At 44.9% G+C, this 23114-nt stretch overlaps 1 protein-coding gene across 1 annotated transcript in view; it reads left to right on the top strand.

The window, feature by feature from the left end:
• Positions 1 to 23114, top strand: part of LOC126183243 (polyamine-transporting ATPase 13A3) — a 187666-nt gene that overhangs the window by 14241 nt on the left and 150311 nt on the right. The gene's annotated exons all lie outside the window — the stretch shown is intronic.

Here is a 23114-nt window from a genome sequence, read left to right as displayed (position 1 = left end):
TTCGGAACTCGAGACATACATACATTTACAGGAAAACTTCATGCGTTTGGTCGTTTACTTGTCGAGAATTAGAAATATACTAGGATAAGTCAATTATTATCCGCAATTTAGTTGTATTTTTTTATATAGTACTGTCGTTTTACGTTGATGACGCATGCTTTGTTTATTTGTTGTTATATCTTTGTAATTTTCAAGCTGTTAGGTTAGTTTCGTTATCGCTGCCATGCTGTTAATCATGGCTGCTCCGCCATTTGCAACAAAGAAGAGCAACGCTCAGTGATCCGTTTCTTGTGGCCGGAAGGCGTATCAGCGGCCGAAATTCATCGAAGACTTTCGCTACAATTACGGGAACAGTGTTTTGCCACAACGGAGTGTCTGCGAATGGATTGAAAAATTCCGAAATGGTCGCACAATGAAGGAGCCGGACGACGGTTTACCGCCACAAAAGAAGAAACCATTTAGCGTTCACGTGAAATGATTCTCGTAGACGATTAACTATTGACGAAGTGGCACATCGTCTGCAAATTAGTCACTGTTCTGCCTACGAATTCATCCACAACAGATTTGGGTTTCATAAAGTTTGTGCAAGATGGGTCCCAAAACAACTCACACTGTTGCATAAACAAACGCGCTTGGATATATGAAAAAAATAGTTGCTATGGTAACGAAGGAGATAACTTCTTAGACAGGATCATTACTGGTGACGAAACATGGATACATCATTGCGAGCCGGAGAGTAAACGGCAGAGTATGGAATAGAAACATCCAAATTCGCCGTGCAAGAAAAAGTTCAAGACCCAACCGTTCGCAAGAAAACTGATGCTTATGGTTTTTTGGGACGCACAAGGTCCAGTACTGGAACATTATTTGGAAAGGGGCTCAACAATAAACAGTGCACGTTACAGTGAGATGCTTACTGCCAGGCTAAAGCCTGCAATTCGAAGCAAACGTCGAGGATTGCTGTCCAAAGGTGTTTTGTTGCACGACAATGCCCGTCCGCATACTGCTACCCGCACTGCTGAAACGCTCCAGAAACTCAAATTTGAAGTACTGGATCAGCCTCCATATAGTCCCAATCTTGCCCCTTCTATCACTTGTTTGGTCCACTCAAACAGTCTTTAAGGGGCCGTAGACTTGTCTCGGACGAAGCGGTGAAAGAAGCCGTGCATTTCTGCCTCGCAGCTCAACCGAGAACCTTCTTTTATGAGGGCGCCAGGAAGCTTGTACACCGATGGACCAAGTGCGTTGAAACGCAAGGAGACTGTCGAAAAATGATGTTCTTGTAAGTTTCCTATTTGATTACAATAAAATTGTATAGCTACTTTGCGGACAATAATTGACTTACCCACGTATTTGTTGTAATGATAAAAATTAGCAAACAGCCAGATAATATTGGAAATTCAATAAAGGTCGTACAGATACGTCTTTTCATCATATTACCTTTCATACGTAATATTAACGAAGCTTGAACGCTAATCAAATGACTGCCGCCATCTCGTGCTCAGGGTCGCAACGATCCGGTACATTATCGACGCGTAAAGCTGTCGAAATCACCGAAGTAATACGCCTTACTACTCGCACATTGTATTGTCCTAATGGACTACAAGAAGTGTACAAAATTGAAGTAAATCCGTGATCCGAACGTTGTGGCCTCCCCTTGTTAATAAAGAACACCCTTCGTTCTTCTTAACACAGCGCTTGTTAATTGTAATCGAAAATAAATATTTTTCACCGAAAACTGCCATTTTCTGTATTTACGAAACACGCTAAACTACCCGGATAGCCGCGCGCTTTGGCAGGCAGCTTCCGGGATTCGACGAAGTGCGCCGGCCCCGTATTGGTTTGCTGACTGACGAGAGCGCGGCTGTGCTGTGAGCCTGGGTATGATTTTTAGGCGGATTCTCACATCCAACTGGGTGAATATCGGGCTAGTACCCACGTTCCGCCTTAGTTACGCGATTTGCAAATATATAGAGACCTTTCGCACTCTTTCACATGGAATAACAGTAGACGCTGAAAGTTCGGGTACACATATTTCTCCCCAGTGGAGAGGGAGGGGAGAGAACGGGTGGCAGTATGAACAGAACCCAGCCACCTTCTACCACTGATATTGCTGTATCTAATAACTAGCATGCGGACCCCGTGAAGATACGAGGTAAAGGTTAGGAAGAAGAAGAAGAAGAAGAAGAAACATGCTACATGTTACATTTGAAAGCCCACGCAGGGAATCGGCCGCGAACCTGTTAAAAGGGTAGAGTCCCCGCATTTACTTGAAGTGGAATACAATAGAAAAATATTTCCGATGTGATTAGCCCTGCATCATTTCCAGACGGAGAAATTTACTCACATACGTAACACTGTATTCTAAACGGAAATATTCGTTCTGATTGTGACAGAACACTGCATGTTTAGTTTTTCATGTTTTCAAAAATCGCCAGACAACGAGGTGTGTAAGAAAAGTAATGAGTGACAAAAATTCGAGCGATCTGGCAACACTGTGTTGTCCTACGTGTGTAGACCGCAGTGTTCACCCCTTCCAGGTGTTCAGCCAGTTTGTCCCGTAAAGCCATCACGTGATTTTTTAGAGCGCCATCAGTGAGGTTGCGTTTTTGTTGTGGTTTACGAAAATGCAACACTGGAATTTAGGGAAACGTTATGCCGTCAAGTGTTGTGAGAACTTTAGGGGAATCCGCGAATGTCTTCTGCGCAAAGTAGAAGCATTCCTATGGAGAACATTTATTATCAAGAGCGCAAGTTTTTCGCTGGCACAAATCATTATTGGAAGACCGAGGATACGTCGAAGCAGAGACCTTAAACTTCAAAAACCGATGAAAACGTCGAAAGTGTACGTGCTCTTGTGAGATCAGCCAACGTTTAACAATAAGGATGATCGGCGACCTTTTAAACACGTTCACCGTACATCAAATTTTTACTGAAGTTTTGCACATGCGAAAGATTTGTCCCAAAATGGTGCCAAAAAACCTCATAACTGAGCAAAACAACCATTGAAAAAACATGTGCGTTGGTCTTGAGAGGACTGCCAATGACAATAAATGGTTCATATACTTCATATGGATATAGTGTCTGTTATTTCGGACATTGATGACCTGCAGCCGCCTAGAATTGAAATTAGAACTATATTAATACCTCCAGCTGCTGACGGGCATTGATATATATCAACGGGGCCAGGTGAAAATGTGTGCCTCGACTGGGACTCGAACCCGGGATCTCCTGCTTACATGGCAGACGCCCCATCCATCTTATTTTTCGGTATTGTTCGTTGCGTTTGGTCTGGGCGGACGTCACAAGACTTCCGTTAAAGTTGATCGTTGATTCCTTTACTCAGCTGAGCTAGCGTGCCGGCATCCATCTGAGCCACCGAGGACACAGAGGACAGCGCGACTGCAGGGACTATCACGCGCACGCCTCCCGCGAGACCCACATTCTCACCTTGATGTCCACACACTACATTCGTAGTGTCCAACCCCAACGCACTCATTACTCGTGCAAGACATTCTTACCAAGTCCCGTAAGAGTTCGTGGAATGTGTGTGCATCCGCACAGGAGGAGGAGGTTATTTCCGGTATTGCCAGAACTATATACTTTATATGGATATGGTGTCTGTTCTTTCGGACTTACGGAGCTTCCTTAGTGTTGGTTTGCTGCTTACAGGGTTGGCGTATGCTACGCTCAGTTCTGGGGTGACATTCAAAGCAGCTGCCATACTCTTCATTTTTCGCCACAATCCTCTTGAATGACCGGCCCTTACGATCATTCAACACACAGTTTCGTCTGCGTTGTGACTGAGATGATGTTTCTCCACTTTCCCTGAATTCTGTATAAATCTTTGATGCGGTGCCTCCTGAAACACCAAACACTTCGGCCTCCTTGATTACTGAAGCAACCACCACACGTGCACCAACAAATTCACACATGCGCTGAACTTACGCGTTATGCACTCACAACTAGAAAGAACACTGTTCTGACACTTGCAACGAACTGAGGACATGGCGTAGGTGCCGTTCGTGGTCAAATACAACAGTGCAACGTGCAGGCTTGGCTAGCTTCGGCATTTATGTTCAAGTATGCATTTGTAGTGGTATTTCCATATTTTTATCCGCCCCCTGTGTGTATTAAGCATCGCTTGCAGAAGCCCAGCGTAGAGTATTCTCTTGTTAGTAAATTGTAAATCCATAATGCCACATGAGCCGTGAAAGGCGTCGCATCGTGCGTGAACTTTTCGTGTAACTTTCACTGTTCACTCTGATCGCTTTTGAACGACAGATAGCTTTCCTTCCTGTCACGTCCCTGTGTTTCGTCATTCCACGAACTACTGTTTGTAGTGATGTGTTTGTACAACGGAACCTGTTTGCTTGTACCATACCGCAGTTGGCTTGCAACATTCTCGTCCCAGGTTGTGTGTTTTACTGTCGCTCTCCGCCGTCAGTACCTATGTAAGAACAGTGTAAAAATTTCAGCGTAACATTTTGTGTTCGTAACAGTAACTTACGCGACACAGCCCTTCTGTGTTTGAGTTTACTGGATTTTTTAAAGATTATAAGCAATACTTGGTAAATATGAAACTTGTCGAAGTGTTAACTATAACTGAAAAGATGCTAATATAGCTGCGTTTAGTGGGTCTGAAACATTCCAGCTCATCGTGATGTTTTGTGGTAAGACCTCAAGAGTTAGTTACATTACAATATAAGTAGTAGCTTTCCTTCCATTCCAGTTATTAACTCCTCGACTCTAACGCTATGCGGTAACATTTGTTTATATACAACCATAATCATTTGAAGTTATATGATTTGGTAATTGTTCCATAATAACAGAAAATTCTAAGCTATAATCGTATTTTCGTCTTTTGCTGGACAACATTGCTCTTCCCCGAACATTTTGCTATTAAAAAAAAAAGCCGTAGTTCAGATTGTACGTCAAATTTATTCACAAACGTGCACACGTGATAGGACACTGACATGTTTAAACCAATATTTCGCTACTGAGTGCTTTACTTTGTCCGCATTTTTCACCTTTCTTTAATGTTTGATCAGCCAGACACGTGAACACTCTACTAAAAAGAGAAGAAAATGTGACAAGTGAAAATATCTGGTACTAATAGTGGAAGACAGTTTTTTAATGTAAAAATGCACTTATTTATTAACGTAGTCCCCGTTTTAGGTTAATTTTTTTTGTACAATGTCTCTACAGTATGCAGATTACATCTCTTAAATGCGAATGTGGTAGATCTGTAAAACACGCTACTAAGTCTCCCACATATTTTCACTGGACTCAAAAACATTTCAGGTCACAAATATCTCTAGATACAGGGCTGTGTGCAATTCTTAAGAATGTATATAATCAGGTGAATAGTATGGATTTTCCAACCGTTCGTAACTCCAAATTCAGGTTACTCATTGCCAATGCGCATTGTGAGTAGGTTCATTGCCCTTCTGAAAGCTTTTTTCCTTTTCCCGTAGTATTTTCAGTTGGTGAGTACGTGACAAATGTGGTACAGATCTTGAACGAACGTTTCTCACAGTTTTCATATAAAATGTTCTGTTCATTTTCTTCTAATATACGTAAAGCATACCCCTGTCTGCAGTTTTGGGATGTGCTTAAAGTGAATCATCTTAGAGAGGTTCGCCACGACTGAATTTAAAAACCCATTTTTAACAATTAAAAATTTCCTTTGCTAACAAAATATAAAATTTTGAGATGGCGCGATATTCCAGCTTTTATATACGACTTCCTTAAAACGCCAAGAATCAAAACAATTTACGTAAGAAGTCGCGAACATGTATATGTCAGTGAGTGTATTTTCACACTGCCGATTGCTAGCTGCAGGGTGAGCCACTTTCGCGGCATCTGTGTGTGTTATCTGTAATAGTCTGTTCCGTAAAGACAAAGGGACCATAAAGTGTGAGATGGAACAGGAGACACTAACTTTTGGTGTGTCACGAACGTGCTGCACAGTAGAGAGGATTTTCTCTGCCCCAGATTCACACGCTCTTTTCCTCGGTACCATTCACAAAAAATTCTTGTTTCACAATTAAAGGTAAGTTCTTCAAAGAAACCACCTTATTCTGTATGCAACAGAGCTTATGTGAAGTTTGGGATGCGGGAGTGGTATTGCCGGAAGTGAAGCTGTAAGGGCGGGTCGTGAGTGGTATCACGATAAGTCGCTGAAAGACAATGGTCTGGGCTCGAGTCCCAATCGGGCACACACTTTGACATATTAAAAGTTTCAAATGAGCGCTTACTGCGCTGCAGAGTGAGGATTCGTTCTGGAATCAAAGCTGCTTTCTCCTCAGGTGTAGCTCGTAGCAGCTGCAAGCGGTTAAGTTTCTGCTTCAGTTGTTTTCACAAGAGCTCCCAAACGGTCGTTTGTAGAATGTTTGCTCTCTTGGCTGCTCATAACCGCTCACGGTTTTTGCAGGGTGCTTTCCTGTGCGCGCTCAACTATTTCATAAGCCACTGTCGCCCGAAAGGTGTATTACCCAGTACAGACTTCCAGTGGCTGTAAACTGTGCATACAATCCCCGAATGGAGTTGTAAGTATGTGTGCCTTTGTGAATCCACGTCCTGATGAAGTGTCGCTACATTTGTGATATATACGAATTAAATAAAATCCCAACACTTTCTCAGCGCCTGATTCGCTGTGATGTAAGAAAGCAGAAGCTGTGGCAGACTTTCGCAGTGTTATCAAGTAATTTTTAATGCAGCGACTATACGAACAGAAAAAATCACTCCGTACCTTTGTGTTAAAATTTTGTGCGAATGTAGTAAAACATTAAAGCATTAATGGAGTTATTTTCTGGTAAGCGTTTTTCTTCTGGTAAAAATAACTGGTTTTGCGCATTGTTTTTGTCATTACGTAATCTTCATCGAACAACGTTAAGGGGGCTATTCGATTAACAAATTTTAGTATTTAACGTGTCAGTCATAAATCGATGCATGATAATGAACTACTTTGAGAGTTTTCCTCTCTCTCTCTTTGAAACTAAGTAACCCACCGTTCGTACCCCGAGGAGTTTGCAATGAAAATGTGGTAGGTACGTGATTTGCGATTGGTGTAGTTATTCTCGAATAAACTTCCAGCACCTGTTACTGTTCACGAAGTGCAAACACAAATTTTAAAAAACGAACAAGTGAAGGTTTATTAAATAAACATCTTAACATGTACTGTTTAAGTTTTAATAAAGATACGGTCAAGTAACATTTCCTTTGTGTTATTACTATTGAAAGCCAGAAATGTGTAGAAATTTTGTTTTGTTATTGACGTCATTTACCCGAAAAACAACATTCGACAGAATGACTGGATAGAAATTAGAGAGAACTGGAAACAAATGCACTATTGCATCTGACAAAAAATATATGCTGTCCTGGTGGCTTCATTCTCGTCGGTCTTTCGTCGTATTGCCCGCAGCTGGTAGTCTGGTGCCTTGTGTCTCTGCCTGTAGAACCCGTGGTCCTGGTTTCTATTCCCGGTTTTCTTCGCTCGGGGACTGGGTGTTTGCACTGTCATCTTCATCGAAGCGCAAGTCGAACAGATTCGCATCAGGCGGCCGAACTACCTCAGGCGGGGGTTTCGGTCAGTAATGCCATACTATCATTTCGTTTGATTCGTCGTATTTGTTGCGCACGTTTTAGAGTAAAACAAATTAATAAAATACGTATTTCTTTTTATGCGAACTATGGATATCTTCGTAAGATTTTGACTTGCCTTTAGTTCTTGTTTACTAATATACTGGATTAGCTGATTCCTCCTGAAGTTTTGCTACTTGATTGCTCTATTTCTATGAATCTGTTGCTGTGGCAAAAAAAAGTAATATCTAATATGCGAACAATTGCGGGAACGTTGGCGTATTTATAAACGGCTGACGTTTCGCTGAATAAAAAGGCTTAAGTCGTCTATTGAAAGTAAGCCGCTAGGTTGTGTTGTAATTCCGTCAATATCGTGTAACGCACGCAATGTGCTATTGGTGATGCACAGACAAAAAGAGATCATTTACTAATACATTATCCTGCGGCCCCCCCTGCGGGTCCGGGGATTAGAATAGGCCCGAGGTATTCCTGCCTGTCGTAAGAGGCGACTAAAAGGAGTCCATCCCCCTCACGGGGGTAGTTAGCGCCTGCGTCCGGAGACGGACGATCTTCACGACCTATAATCGTGGTCTTTTTGGTTTTAAACTTCTCGTTTCTTCCTTCCTTTTGTTGGTCCCTTTCTTTGCTCTTCTCCACCTCACTGTCTTCCTTACTCTTTCCCTTGACTTCTCCTTGCCTTCTCATTGCCTTTTTCTCCTTGCCTTCCCATTGCCTTTTTCTCCTTGCCTTCTCATTGCCTTTTTCTCCTTGCCTTCTCATTGCCTTTTTCTCCTTGCCTTCTCATTGCCATTTTCTCCTTGCCTTCTCCTTGCCTTCTCATTGCCTTTTTCTCCTTGCCTTCTCATTGCCTTCTTCTCCTTGCCTTCTCTGGTCTCCGCCTCGGCGTTTGAGACAGTCTGTCCTCTTTCTCCCTCTCTCTCTTCTTTTTCCTCTTCTTCCTTCCTCCCTGTGCGTGTCTGAAGGCCGACCCACGCGTTCGCACGCGTAGCCGGTGACGGGGTAACGCGTAAGTCCCCGCCCTGGGTAGACATGTAAGGCACGCGCGTACCCCCTGGTAAAGGCCAGGCCCGGGGAGGGGTGATTGCCTGAGCTGATACCTTCTGACCATGCCGATTGGTCCCTCCGTCTGTTTCTCGGGAGGTGTGACCTGAGGTGTAAACATTCACCTAAGGCGGGAGTGCCCTCTGAGAGGGTCCCCACAAGGAAGGAGCGCGCCATCGGAGACGCTGGCAATCATGGGGGATTCCTCCGCAATGGATTCTACTCCATCGCTTTCGACTTCGACCCAAAAACGGAAACGTGACCAGCCAACAGTGACAAAAGTACTACCGCCTGCCCCACAGTTCCTCGTAGTTTCTCGCACTGAGGACGGAAAGGATTTTTCCTCTGTCAACCCTTTTGTTATTCAGAAGGGCGTTGATGCCATAGCCGGATCTGTCAAATCTTGTACCAGGTTGCGTAACGGCACCTTATTACTAGAAACTGAGAATGCCTTTCAGGCACAAAAACTGCTTCGGGCCACCCTCCTGTACACGTTCCCTGTCCGGGTGGAGGCCCACCGAACTTTGAATTCGTCTCGTGGTGTAGTGTATACTAGCTCCCTCGACGGATTGACTGACGAGGAGCTTCAATCTTTCCTCGCTGAGCAGGGCGTGACGGCTGTCCATCGGGTCATGAAAAAGGTCAACAACGACCTTGTACCGACCCGGACACTCTTCTTGACCTTCGATAGTGTTAAGCTGCCATCGCGCATCAAGGCGGGCTACGAGGTTATTTCTGTTCGCCCCTATGTCCCGACACCTACGCGCTGCTACCAGTGTCAGCGTTTCAATCACACTCGACAGTCTTGTTCCAATGCGGCTAAATGTGTCACTTGTGGCAGGGATGCCCATGAGGGTGACTGTCCACCTCCGTCTCCTCATTGTGTGAACTGTCAGGGTGACCATGCCGCATCCTCCCGCGACTGTCCTGTCTATAAGGACGAACGTTGCATCCAAGAAATTCGTGTCAAAGAGAAAGTATCAACCTCGGCTGCTCGCAAGCTATTGGCTAGTAGGAAGCCCACGCTGCTCCCAGCGGGGAAATATAGTACTGTCCTCGCCTCTCCTCGGACTACCCGGGAGGTCGCAACCCAGACATGCGATCTGACCTTCAGCACCACGGTCGTCCGTTCGGCCAGTGCTAAGATCGCGCGGTCGACGTCTCCTCTTCCTCCCATCACACCACAGACACCAGCCACTTCCTCAGCTTCTGCTAAGTCGAAGACACCGAAGTCAGATGCACGGTCCTTCAAGAAGGAACCATCCCGTGCGGACTTCCTCCGTCCCTCGACCTCCCAGCCTTCGACCGATACTTCCACCAAACGTCCTTCCAAAAAGGCGCATAGGAAGCACAGTTCTCCTTCCCCGCCACGGCGCATCTCTTCTCCTGCGCCACCCAGCGGTTGCCGCCCCAGGCCGTCATCCGTTTCGCCTGGCCGCACCGCCGGTAGCCGTACATCTGGCCGTTCACCGGCGGAGGAAGCTCCCCCTCCCGGCCATCCTCCCGAGATGGCCGATGACCCTATAGACCCCATGGACGATGACTGTCCGCCTACTGATAGCGGCGGCAGTGCTCGCTCGAAGCCAGGCCCTAAGCGGCCTTCGAGGTGACCCCTTCTCTCATCTTCCTTTTCTTACGATGACACTTATTCACTGGAATATTCGCAGCATTCGCTCCAACCGAGAGGACTTGAAGTTGCTGCTCCGCTTGCATCGTCCGCTCGTCGTAGCCCTCCAGGAAACGAAGCTACGCCCATGCGATCACATTGCCTTGGCACACTACACCTCTGTGCGTTTTGACCTACCCCCTATGGTAGGTATCCCAGCTCATGGAGGGGTTATGTTGCTGGTCCGGGATGATATTTACTACGATCCCATCACGTTGCACACCGGCCTGCAGGCAGTTGCCATCCGCATTACTCTCCCCACTTTTACGTTTTCCTTTTGTACCGTTTACACTCCATCGTCATCTGCCGTTACCAGGGCAGACATGATGCAACTTATTGCTCAGCTACCTGCACCGTTTTTGTTAACTGGAGACTTCAATGCCCACCATCCCCTTTGGGGTTCTCCAGCCTCCTGCCCGAGGGGCTCCTTGTTAGCAGACCTTTTCAACCAGCTCAATCTTGTCTGCCTTAATACTGGCGCCCCTACTTTTCTTTCGGACACATCTCATACCTATTCCCATTTAGACCTCTCTATATGTACTCCCCAACTTGCACGCCGGTTTGAGTGGTATGCACTTGCTGATACATATTCGAGCGACCACTTCCCGTGTGTTATCCATCTCCTGCAGCATACTCCCTCTCCGTGCTCCTCTAGTTGGACCATCTCCAAGGCAGACTGGGGGCTCTTTTCTTCCAGGGCGACCTTTCAGGATCAAACCTTCACAAGCTGCGATCGTCAAGTCGCACACCTCACGGAAGTCATTATCGCTGCTGCTGAATATTCCATCCCTCACCCTACTTCATCTCCACGTCGCGTACCGGTCCCCTGGTGGACCGCAGCATGTAGAGACGCTTTACGTGCTCGTCGACGTGCTTTACGCACCTTCAAACGCCACCCTACAGTGGCGAATTGTATTAATTATAAACGATTACGTGCTCAGTGTCGTCGTATTATTAACGAAAGCAAGAAAGCCAGCTGGGCTGCTTTCACAAGCACCTTCAACAGTTTTACTCCTTCTTCTGTTGTCTGGGGTAGCCTGCGCCGGCTATCTGGCACTAAGGTCCACTCCCCAGTTTCTGGCTTGAAGGTCGCGAATGAAGTCCTTGTGGCCCCTGAGGCTGTCTCCAATGCCTTCGGCCGCTTTTTCGCCGAGGTTTCGAGCTCCGCTCATTACCACCCTGCCTTCCTCCCCCGCAAACAGGCAGAGGAGGCTAGGCCACCTGACTTTTGCTCCTCGAATTGTGAAAGTTATAATGCCCCATTCACCATGCGGGAACTCGAAACCGCACTTGGCCGATCACGGTCCTCCGCTCCAGGGCCTGATTCTATTCATATTCAGATGCTGAAGAACCTTTCTCCTGCGGGTAAAGGTTTTCTTCTTCGTACATACAATCGCATCTGGATTGAGGGACATGTTCCCGCATGCTGGCGCGAGTCTATTGTTGTCCCGATTCCTAAGCCGGGGAAGGACAAGCACTTGCCTTCCAGTTATCGACCTATCTCACTTACCAGCTGTGTCTGTAAAGTGATGGAGCGAATGGTTAACTCTCGATTGGTTTGGCTGCTTGAGTCTCGACGCCTACTTACAAATGTACAATGTGGATTTCGTAGGCGCCGCTCTGCTGTTGACCATCTGGTTACCTTGTCGACCTTCATTATGAATAACTTCTTGCGGAAGCGCCCGACCGCGGCTGTGTTCTTTGATTTGGAGAAGGCTTACGACACCTGTTGGAGGGCGGGCATTCTCCGCACCATGCATACATGGGGCCTTCGCGGTCGCCTCCCTCTTTTTATTCGTTCCTTTTTAATGGATCGACAGTTCAGGGTACGTGTGGGTTCTGTCCTGTCCGACACATTTCGCCAGGAGAATGGGGTGCCACAGGGCTCAGTTTTGAGCGTCGCTCTGTTCGCCATCGCGATCAATCCAATAATGGATTGCCTCCCAGCTGATGTATCAGGCTCCCTTTTTGTGGACGATTTTACCATCTATTGCAGCGCGCAGCGTACACGTGTCCTGGAGCGCTGTCTTCAGCGTTCTCTTGACCGTCTTTACTCCTGGAGTGTCGCCAATGGCTTCCGTTTTTCTGCCGAGAAGACGGTCTGTATTAACTTCTGGCGCTACAAAGAGTTTCTCCCACCGTCCTTACGACTTGGTCCCGTTGCTCTCCCAATCGTGGAGACAACCAAATTTTTAGGCCTTACCTTTGACAGGAAACTTAGCTGGTCTCCACATGTGTCATATTTGGCCGCCCGTTGTACCCGTTCTTTAAATGTCCTCCGTGTTCTCAGTGGTATGTCGTGGGGAGCGGATCGAACCGTCCTACTTCGTCTATATCGGTCGATCGTCCGCTCCAAGCTGGATTATGGGAGCTTCGTATACTCCTCTGCACGGCCATCCATCTTACGCCGCCTCAACTCCATACAACATCGGGGTTTACGACTTGCGATCGGAGCATTTTATACCAGTCCCGTAGAGAGTCTTCATGCTGACGCTGGCGAATTGCCGCTCACTTACCGGCGCGATATACTGCTTTGTCGGTATGCCTGTCGGCTACTGTCAATGCCCGACCATCCGTCTTATCGTTCCTTTTTTGACGACTCTCTCGACCGTCAATACGGGTTGTATGTCTCTGCCCTGCTACCCCCTGGAGTTCGCTTTCGTCGCCTCCTTCAACACCTTCATTTTTCACTCCCTGCAACCTTTCGAGTGGGCGAGAGCCGCACGCCACCTTGGCTCCAGGCTCAGGTCCGCGTTCACCTTGACCTCAGCTCGCTCCCAAAAGAGGTCACCCCCAGTTCGGTCTACCACTCCCGTTTTTTGGAACTTCGTTCGAAGTTCATCACCATGACTTTCATTTATACAGATGGCTCTAAGACCAATGACGGGGTTGGGTGTTCCTTTATAGTCGGGGCACAAAGTTTCCAATACCGGCTCCATGACCATTGTTCGGTCTTCACAGCTGAGCTCTTTGCCCTCTACCAGGCTGTTCTTTACATCTGCCGCCACCGACATTCTGCTTATGTCATCTGCTCAGATTCCCTGAGCGCCATCCAGAGCCTCAGTGATCCGTACCCGGTTCACCCTTTCGTACACCGGATCCAACGCTCTCTTCAGCGGCTGGTGGACGTCGGTCTGCCGGTTAGCTTTATGTGGGTTCCCGGCCATGTCGGTATCCCTGGGAACGAAGCTGCAGATGCCGCGGCCAAGGCTGCGGTCCTCCAGCCTCGGACAGCTTCTTGTTGTGTCCCTTCGTCCGATCTTAGCAGGGTCATTTGTCGGCGCGTTGTGTCGCTGTGGCATGCCGATTGGGCTGCACTTACCGACAACAAGCTTCGGGCCTTAAAACCTCTTCCCGTGGCTTGGACGTCCTCCTCACGCCCTTCTCGGCGGGAGGAGGTCGTTTTAGCAAGGTTAAGGATTGGACACTGCCGGTTCAGCCATCGCCATCTGCTGACGGCTGCGCCGGCGCCGTTCTGCCCATGTGGGCACTTGCTGACGGTTAGACACATTTTAATGTCCTGTCCCGATCTTACCCAACTGCGCCTCGATCTTAACCTGCCTATTACTTTCGATGCCGTTTTAGCGGATGACCCACGAGCAGCTGCTCGTGTTCTTTGTTTTATCAATTTGACACACCTTGCTAAGGACATTTGATGAAGTTTTTTAATCCTATGCCTGTCAGTCTGTCTTTTCTTGTGTTTTTCCTTTTAGTTGTTGTTGTCAACTTGTGGCTCGCGGTGCATTTTTAGAGTAGTCAGGGCGCTAATGACCATTGAAGTTGTGCGCCCTAAAACCACAAAAAAAAAAAAAAAAAAAAATTATCCTGCGGCACATGTTTTTTCAGTGAAAAATGAGAATAATTCACAAATAATATCGTACCATGCCCTATCTTCCGCATTCCTATCGTTCAGTACTTTGGTCGTTGCATTCCAGATACACCGTGAGTGTAAAATGAGTTCGCACACAGGTATTTCGACGCAGGTTCTTAAGCTAACAACTTACAGTACAGCATATACACTGACGAGCCAAAACATTATGACGAACTTTTTAATATTTTTTTGGTCCACCTTTGGAACGCAGTTCAGCAGCGACACTGGGTGACATGGATTCGACATGTCTTTAGTAGGTTCCGGAGGTATGTCAATGCACAGGTCATGCAGTTCCTGTGAATCTCGGGTTAGTGGTTTGTCGGTGCGGAGTTGACTCCCGATAGCATCCCAGATTTCTTCTTTTGGGTTCACACCAGGCGAATTTGATAGCCAAGACATCAGCCTGAGGTCACTGTCATGCTCCCCAAATCACTGTAGCATGATTCTGGCATTGTGACATTGACAGTTATTCTGCTGGAAGGCCGGCCAGAGTGACCGAGCGGCTCTAGGCGCGCGGTCGCAAGTTCGAATCCTGCCTTGGGCATGTATGTGTGTGATGTCCTTCGGTTAGTAAGTTTAAGTAGTTCTGAGTTCTACGGGACTGATGACATCAGAGGTTAAGTCCCATAGTGCTCAGAGCCATTTGAATCTGCTGGAAGATGCCATCGCCACCGTGGAAGACCCGTTAAGGACGCAGGTAACTGCAGTAATGTTCGTGTAGTCCACAGCTGTCACGATGCCTTCGATTACTATCACAGGTCTCATGGAAGCCCATTGTAAGTGCCCTTCCTAGTGTTACTCTGCTCCCAAAGGCCTGCAACCGTGGCGCGGCACATGTATCGAATATCCTTCCGCCTGGATGACGGCGGATCTGAACAGGATCATCGACCTGGTGTTAACAAGAAATGTGATTTTTCTAACCAAGCGACACTTTTCATAGCTTAACAGTTCAGCCTCGATGATCCCTTGTGTACTGCAATCGCCGGCCGAAGTGGCCGTGCGGTTAAAGGCGCTGCAGTCTGGAACCGCAAGACCGCTACGGTCGCAGGTTCGAATCCTGCCTCGGGCATGGATGTTTGTGATGTCCTTAGGTTAGTTAGGTTTAACTAGTTCTAAGTTCTAGGGGACTAATGACCTCAGCAGTTGAGTCCCATAGTGCTCAGAGCCATTTGAACCATTTTTTTGTACTGCAATCGTTATTGGCTTTATAGCTGTGTCAACATGACAAAAACATAGGTCGTCTGCTGCGGTCATCCGTTCAACAGTGTACCCTGAACGTTGTGCTCCAAAACACTTACGCCTGCACCGGAATTGTAAGATGTCAAAACTCCCATAGATCGCTGCCTGTCCTACTTTATAGAGCGGGCAAATCTACGAGCCGTACATTCTGTGAAGAGGCGTGGAAGTCCGTCACCTTGTCGGCTCCTTGGCGTTTCACCGTCCTTCAAATACTTTTCATAGCTGCTAACGACAGTAGCGCGCGAATACCCGACCAGCTTCTCAGTTTTTGAGATATTCGTCCCCAGGCGCCGTGAACAATCTGAACTTTTTCAAATTCCTTTACATTAGCTGATTTCCCCTTCTGCAGCCCATACCATCGCTAGAATGATTGCCCACTTCTCCCTTCTCCGCTTATATATGCCACCAGGCGGTATTCAATCTTGCGGTGAGCAGTGGTCATAATGTTTTGGCTGATCAGTGTAGACACTGTAGTATATGTTATAGGTGTGAAGGATGACAAAATTAACCTTAGAATTCAGATTGCAAATGAAACGATTAAACAGTCGTACATTTCGAAACGCAGCAAGAATTCGGACACTTGGCAGAAAGTATTAGAAAGTTCTGACTTCAGTGGTTCTGGTAACCATTTATCGTGCTTGTGAGAGATCAGGGTACCTGTGAGTGCCATGAAGACAGTTTGACGTTGAAGGCTGTGCGGGGGATCAGTACATCTTAATAACTAGTATAGATCCTATGAACTAACAATACAAATTGTCGCAAGCTATCCCAAGAAGCAGATCGGTGCCAATGGGTCCATGGTACGCGAAACTGATTTATTCCCCACGTCAGCAGGAGAACAAAAAATCAGGACTCCAAAAGTAGCCACTGAACCCAAAAGAGGAATAAATTTATCATTAGAAAGATATCATGGGCGAGTATCTAGAAAGAAGGCAATAGTTATTGAAGTAAATCGGAAGAAGAGCCATCATTCACCACTAAACACCGAAACTACGCTGAGACTTGTTGAATAAGGGTTTTGTTTGCGAGGGAAGTAAGTATTAACATTTTTTGAATCTGGCGAGAAGCACAGTGTCTTGGCACAAGAATAAAACACAGCAATATAATTTCGATTAGAGTCGGAAATCTTTGTCACTGAAGGAACAATGATCAACATGCATCTAAGTGGTAAAAAATGTATTCAGAAAACAGTTCCCCTGTAAGACAACGATCTTAAACATATTAGCCCGAATACTAAGATGCTGTTCCCGTACAATGCTTCAAAACAACTGGAGACACTTTGATGTCCGACTGAAAATTCCTGAATTGTCATAGAATCCACACATTATAAGCTTCCATATGAAAAATAAAAGAGAAGTATTTAACCCGATAGTCCGTAAATAGCTTTTACGAAGAGGATCTCATTTGCAGGAGGAATAGGAAACTGTATACGATGACGGTAAATTTGATAAGATGCAAGCCCCCCCTTTTTTTTTTTTTATATCTACCAAGTGATTTGCCTAATTCTTACCTTACGTTGAATATTCAATCCCCCCCCCCACTCCCCGTTCTCTACGTTCTGACTTGGTAATTTATCCCGCCAACGCCCGAATGCTATAGTGACCTAACACTGTTAAGTTCCCAGATAGTTTTGATTTGAGCACAATTTAGGTATACGAACTAGAAAAAGTCTAGATACCAAAATCACACACGTTTTATTGTATTAGACATATATTTCTTTTTTTTCTGTTCTTCGCATAGAAAGTAAGTACTGTAGCGTGTATAATCTGCTGTTTAGATTCTTGTCAGCATAGTGAATTGAGTCTTGAACAAATTCCAGTCTGATTATCTGTCAACTTCCCTAAGACTGAAGTGTCAATAATGTCCCCAGATCCTGGAGTCCGTGTTCTGGCCCTTAACCACCGAACCTAGCGAGAGAAGTTATTTTTTACAAGTATGAAGTTAAAATTCTACATCATGCGTAAAATTGTAGATAAATTCGGTGTCATATTGAACTGTACTGCTATTAAGCTGCAGTAATTTATTTTAAAAAGATTGAATAAGATGTCGAGGGAGGTAACTTTTACAGGCAATATTGCGGCGTACCAGGGAGATCATATCACACATCACATTTTTGCCTCTCAGTTATTTGGGACTGTCGGAGATATGAGACAAACAGCGGCGACTATGGTACTCCAGGCACTTACTGCTTCATTGTAAACATCCCGGCAACTTGTTCCTTTTCAGCTACTTTTCGTATTTTTCTGGATGGTCTACAGACGGAGCTGCTGCACATGGCGCGATGAACACTGCTGTCACTCTTATAATAATAGCACATTCCAGCGCTATCTTCCTTTGGTTTTAAGCTAGGTAATTCATCTTTATTGACGCTGCCGTCCGCAAAACAGTAAATCTTCACGAGGAGACAAAGCCTCATGACGTTTTTACAGTTCGTCTGTCACGTAACTTATAACGTAGCAAGTGAAAACTGTTGTCAGAATTGTAAACATCCTACAGCGCATTTCCAATGTGGTACAAGGCTTTTTAGGCGGAACAACAACACTATTTGTACTGTAATGTGTATATGTGAGCTTCTATTGACCAAGTATTCTGTCCTTCATTCTGACAATTGTTTTTTAATATATGTATAATTTGGTGATAGAAAGAGTAATGTGAGCCACGAGTACAGAAGAGTTCATAACACAATGCACATAATAATTTGACCTAGACTGCATTAATTTTCACAGCAACAGATATAGAAGAATTAATATTCTCTAGCCGGATGGAGTGAATTGTATAACTGAGGGAACGCGGCATGGCCTGTATCAGTTTGTGGCTGACCGCAACACATTGTTTTAAAATGATTGCATCTGTCATGGTCTTTGTGTACAGTCGGAAGGAAGACTCAGGATTCTGGTATAACGCCCCGTCAACGACGAGATGAGTAGAGATTGAGCACAAGCCTGCATTAAGGGAAGAAATTTATCCGTGTCCTTTTCGATGACACCTCCCCAACATTTGCTCCTTGCGAGGTAAAGAAATCGTAGGAGACTTTAATCTGGATTTAGTATTGAACTGTCGTCCGTTCGAATTGGAGTCCAGTATTTTGATTACAGTCAATTATGAAGTGTTGTGACATTTACATTAAATATTATACTAGGAATCACTTAAGTTTCCCATCAGGAACAACCATAGATGCACACCACTGGTAAATGGAGCCGTACGAAGATATACGGCATTCAGCTTTTGAAACATGGACGTAGAAACAAACATCTTGTGTTTAAGTTTGATAAAGAATTTTGTGCATATTGTGGGTGATTGCGAATAAGTAGAAAATTTGTATATTAAAAATTGCAATCCAGCAAGAAAAGAGATTTTTCCATAGCAACAACTTAAAGAAATTTTAGTTTCGAAAGCTGAAGTAAGCGACGCATTTGTAGAAGCTCGAACTACAGTAAACCTCTCGAAAAAAGCATAGCTTGATTCTAGCTCATGTGCAGCTAGAGGAGATGGCAAAGCACAGCATACAAAGGGAAGATATCTAGAGTCCCGGACGAAAGGCACAACAGCGTTTTCACTTGAAACAAATGCTGCTAATCTATTCACATCTTCGAAGTATACCTAGACTGGAATGTAATACAGTTAAAATAAAGTTTACGCTCTCGTGAAGACTAGTAGTTCTCGGTTAGCGTATAACGCGTACTGCGTTATTTGGATTCACTTTCAGGTTTTCCAACGTATGTCAGCTATCACATTGAAAGCAGTGAGACTATTTATGCATGTAACGATTTTTTTTAACGGTAGTGTTATTGATCTTCACTAGATATACAGAAATAAGGAACCAATTTTTTCGAAAATGCGTTACATTAAAACGAGGGCTGCAGTTTTTCCGCCATACCTGGTTTCCTCGTTCAGCTGCACTGAAGACTAGGCATAGTCACTTCTTGATCTACATTGCTACGGCCGCGCGGTCTCAGGCGCCTTGTCATGGTTCGTGCGGCTTCCGCCGTCGGAGGTTTGGTCCTCTTTAGGCGAGCGCGTGTGTCCTTAGCGTAAGTGAAGTTAGTTTAAGTGCATAGGATCTTACCACAAATTTCCAAAATTTTTTACACTGCGACTGAGCTATGATGAAAGTTTCTAAACCTTCATTTAGATCAAACCACCGTTAACGTGAGAATTTTAATCAACTCGGACGTCCATACAAATTGATACGAACGTTGAACCAGTTGTATCGCTACTTTGATGTGCATGTTGATCACGCCAGTCTTTTTTACGATACTTTTCGGAATATCAAAGTAGAAAATTCATTCCAGTTATGGTCGGTTTTTTTCCCTGTGTTTCAGTAACGTGGTTCTGTTACATAGGCTCTGAGCACTATGGGACTCAACAGCTATGGTCATCAGTCCCCTAGAACTTAGAACTACTTAAATCTAACTAACCTAAGGACATCACACAACACCCAGTCATCACGAGGCAGAGAAAATCCCTGACCCCGCCGGGAATCGAACCCGGACGTGGGAAGCGTTCTGTTGCATACTAAGATTATAATTTCACTAAAGAAAGACGCAGTAACTTGAGCACCGATGACCTTGTCGTTGACGGAATGTTTCTCCAGTACTAAGGAGCCGTAACTCAGAATCAGATTTCAGATCACTATCTATCGCGTTAGTATTAACCGAGAATTATAAATTTGGAATGCTCGATCATATCTTTGCTCTGCCTACATCCATTCGACTGCAATGTTAGTTTCTCAGCGATCATTCTCACGCCTCCAGTCAGTGAGACGTGGACTTAAAATGGAAAAATCGTTGTAAAAAGGCTGTCAGTTGCGTGACGATGATTGGCTATATAAGAAAACAACTGGATCAGAGAACATACTGGAGTCAGAGAGGTAATAATTATTCCACAGGTAATGGAAATGAGGTGGAGGAAGGCGGAATACGAATGAATAGTAGATGGACCGAGAACGTCCATGGAATGTTAAGTATGATGGTTTTTTTTTAATTATTTCATTCACTGAAGTGTACATAATCGCTGACGTATTCCAGCCTTTTGATATTCACTACTGGATAAAAGCCGCCCCTACTCTTTCCATATATAGGATCTTTAGGTATATTGGTACACATTCAAGCTGCTGCTGTGTGTTTTCCAGTGCCGTACTTAACACGTTGACTGCCGCAACGCTGTGTGCATAGCATGGCGGTAAAACATCCATCACTAAGCTCCTGGCAGTCAACGTGTTCGCACTAGAATGTTACCCGTGTACGAAAGGGTAGTATTCCCATCACAAGAGAAAGCGGTCCTCTCTGGTAAAATGTTTCAGTGGAGCGAAAAGAAGACTCCCTAGAAATTACACGATTGATTTTTGTCCGAATTTTCTTACCCAAATTAAAGGTGGAAAACTGACAAATGTATAAAACTGACCATCGTGGGACCTAGTTTTGCAAAAAGGGCTGAACTGGTCGAAAGTCATCAACGTATTCAAGGAAAAAAAAAGCTCAGTAATTTGAGGATAAAAAAATGTCATTCGAATTTTCGTAGCTAAACGAAGAGTGGGAAATGGGATATCGAACTGATCAGTGTGACGTCTAGTTTTGAGAAATAGGTGGGGAGGGGGGGGGGGCGGGGGAGTGAAGCTAATTAACCCGTGTCCGCCTGCATAGCCGAGTGGTCAACCCCACAAACCCTCTTGCGGGGGACCCTGCTTCGATTCCCGGTACTGCAAGGGATTTTTCCTTGGTGTGAGGACTGGATTAGGGTGCACTCAGCTTCGTAAAGCCAAATGAGGAGCTACCTGATTGCCTGATTGAGAGGCAGTAGCTCCTAGGTCGGAACGTCGACAACGGCTGGGAGTGCGTTGTGCTGATCCCATCCCATACCACACCGTATCCGATGATGATTGGCTGGGGATGATACGGCGGTCTTCAGGGCCTGATCATGGGGTTTCCATTTTTCCAAATAACGCATGACCGCCGCGAGGCCGCAGGCTGACACAGCAGAGATTCACGCCTGACACTGTGTGGTCCCCAGCGGCCACACGCTTCACTCTGTATCTTACGGTGGTGTGCCAAAAAAAAAAAAAAAAAAAAAAAAAAAAAAAAAAAAAAAAAAAAAAAAAAAAGTTCACAATGTTGAAGACGGCGTTGTACCCGATTTCCTGTACGCCGGCGTCAACTCAGTCAAGAAAAACAAAGTAATGCGTATTTCTGTATTAAACAGTGGAGAGTGTGGGCGCCGGCAGGCACACGGCGTCAGGCACGAACACCCGCAAAGTGCGCCGGGGGCCCCGTATTAAGAAAAACTTAGTGATTTGAGGAAAGTTTGAAATATTTCACGAACAGCTGCTGCTAGCTATGTAAATGAAGTGTCAAAAAAAAAAAAAAAAAGGCTAGCAATTTTGCGCATAAAAAGATACATTGATGTGATATTTGACCGTCAAAAAACTTCAAATAAGAAAAGATAAGAGAAAACCTTCAAATATTTTGTGAAATGAATTGCCTCAAAGTAAGAAATAAAACGGATTAAAGAACCATTTGACGCGCCTTTGAATGATGTTCGAAATCATGTACAACAAAAAAGGTACGTATTGATAATTTAAAGTTCAATGTGTAACTTATAATTTTAAAGAGTGCTAGAGGATACCTGTCTGTGGGGATTATGTAGACCGTTCAGTCTTCTATTGTGTGACGTTGACATATTTCTGTAATCTACTCCCGAAGGTGTAAAAAAAATTCCAAAAATTTTTTAAGTACGGAACACTTCAAATATCAGGAAAGAAAATGCATGTCTCCATTTGAAATACCGTCGACATCATTGTTCTCGTCCTCTCACTTTTCCCGATAAAAAATGTAAATTCACAATAGGCATCTCATTTGCTGTAGATGATTTCGAGTATCATTCAAAGGCGCGTCATGTTTCTCGAATATATTTTATTTCTTACGTTTAGACAAATCATTTCACAAAATATTTGACCGGTTTCTTTTTTTTCAATTTTTTTGTGGTGCACGTGTAATTAAATGGATAGGCAACTTTAAACCTTGAAGTATATGGTTCGACAGTTACACATATATTTTCTGCAAGAGCTGAATTAAAATCGACTTCGAACTTGTCGAATTAGCATGACACAGTAACACCAAAATTATACATGTGACATTTACATGTACATGACCACTGTGCTGTTCACACTTAGGTGCCTGCCGGAGGGTTCGTCGAACCTTTTTCTATTTCTCTACTGTTCCACTCTCTTAACAGCGCGTGGAAAAAATGAACACTTTAATGTTTCAGTACGATTTCCGATTTCTCTTATTTTTTAGCGATAATCATTTCTCTTTATGTTGGATGGCGACACTAAAATAATTTCACATTCAGAGGAGAAACTGGAGATTGAAATTTCACGAAAATATATCGCCACAACGAAACACACCTTTGTTTAAATGATTTCCATCCGAACTCGCTCATCATATCAGTGACCCCTTCTCCCCTTTTTGACGATAATATAAAACGAGCTGCCCTTCTTTGGACTTTTGCAATGCCCACCATCAATACTATCTGGTAAGGACCCCATACCGCACAGCAATACTCTGGGAGAGGAGGGATAGTTGTTAGTAATTGTAATTACAAGGTATGCAGTTGAATTGACGGCCTTCAAATTTTTGTGATTTATCGTGTAACTTAAGTTTAGCGGATTTCATTAGTGCCTGTTGGTTAGGTGCG

The sequence above is a fragment of the Schistocerca cancellata genome, chromosome 4 (genome assembly GCF_023864275.1).
Source record: "Schistocerca cancellata isolate TAMUIC-IGC-003103 chromosome 4, iqSchCanc2.1, whole genome shotgun sequence".
Taxonomy (NCBI): Eukaryota; Metazoa; Arthropoda; class Insecta; order Orthoptera; family Acrididae; genus Schistocerca; species Schistocerca cancellata.
Note: the sequence above shows the minus strand (reverse complement) of the source record. Positions and strands in the feature narration are given on the sequence as shown.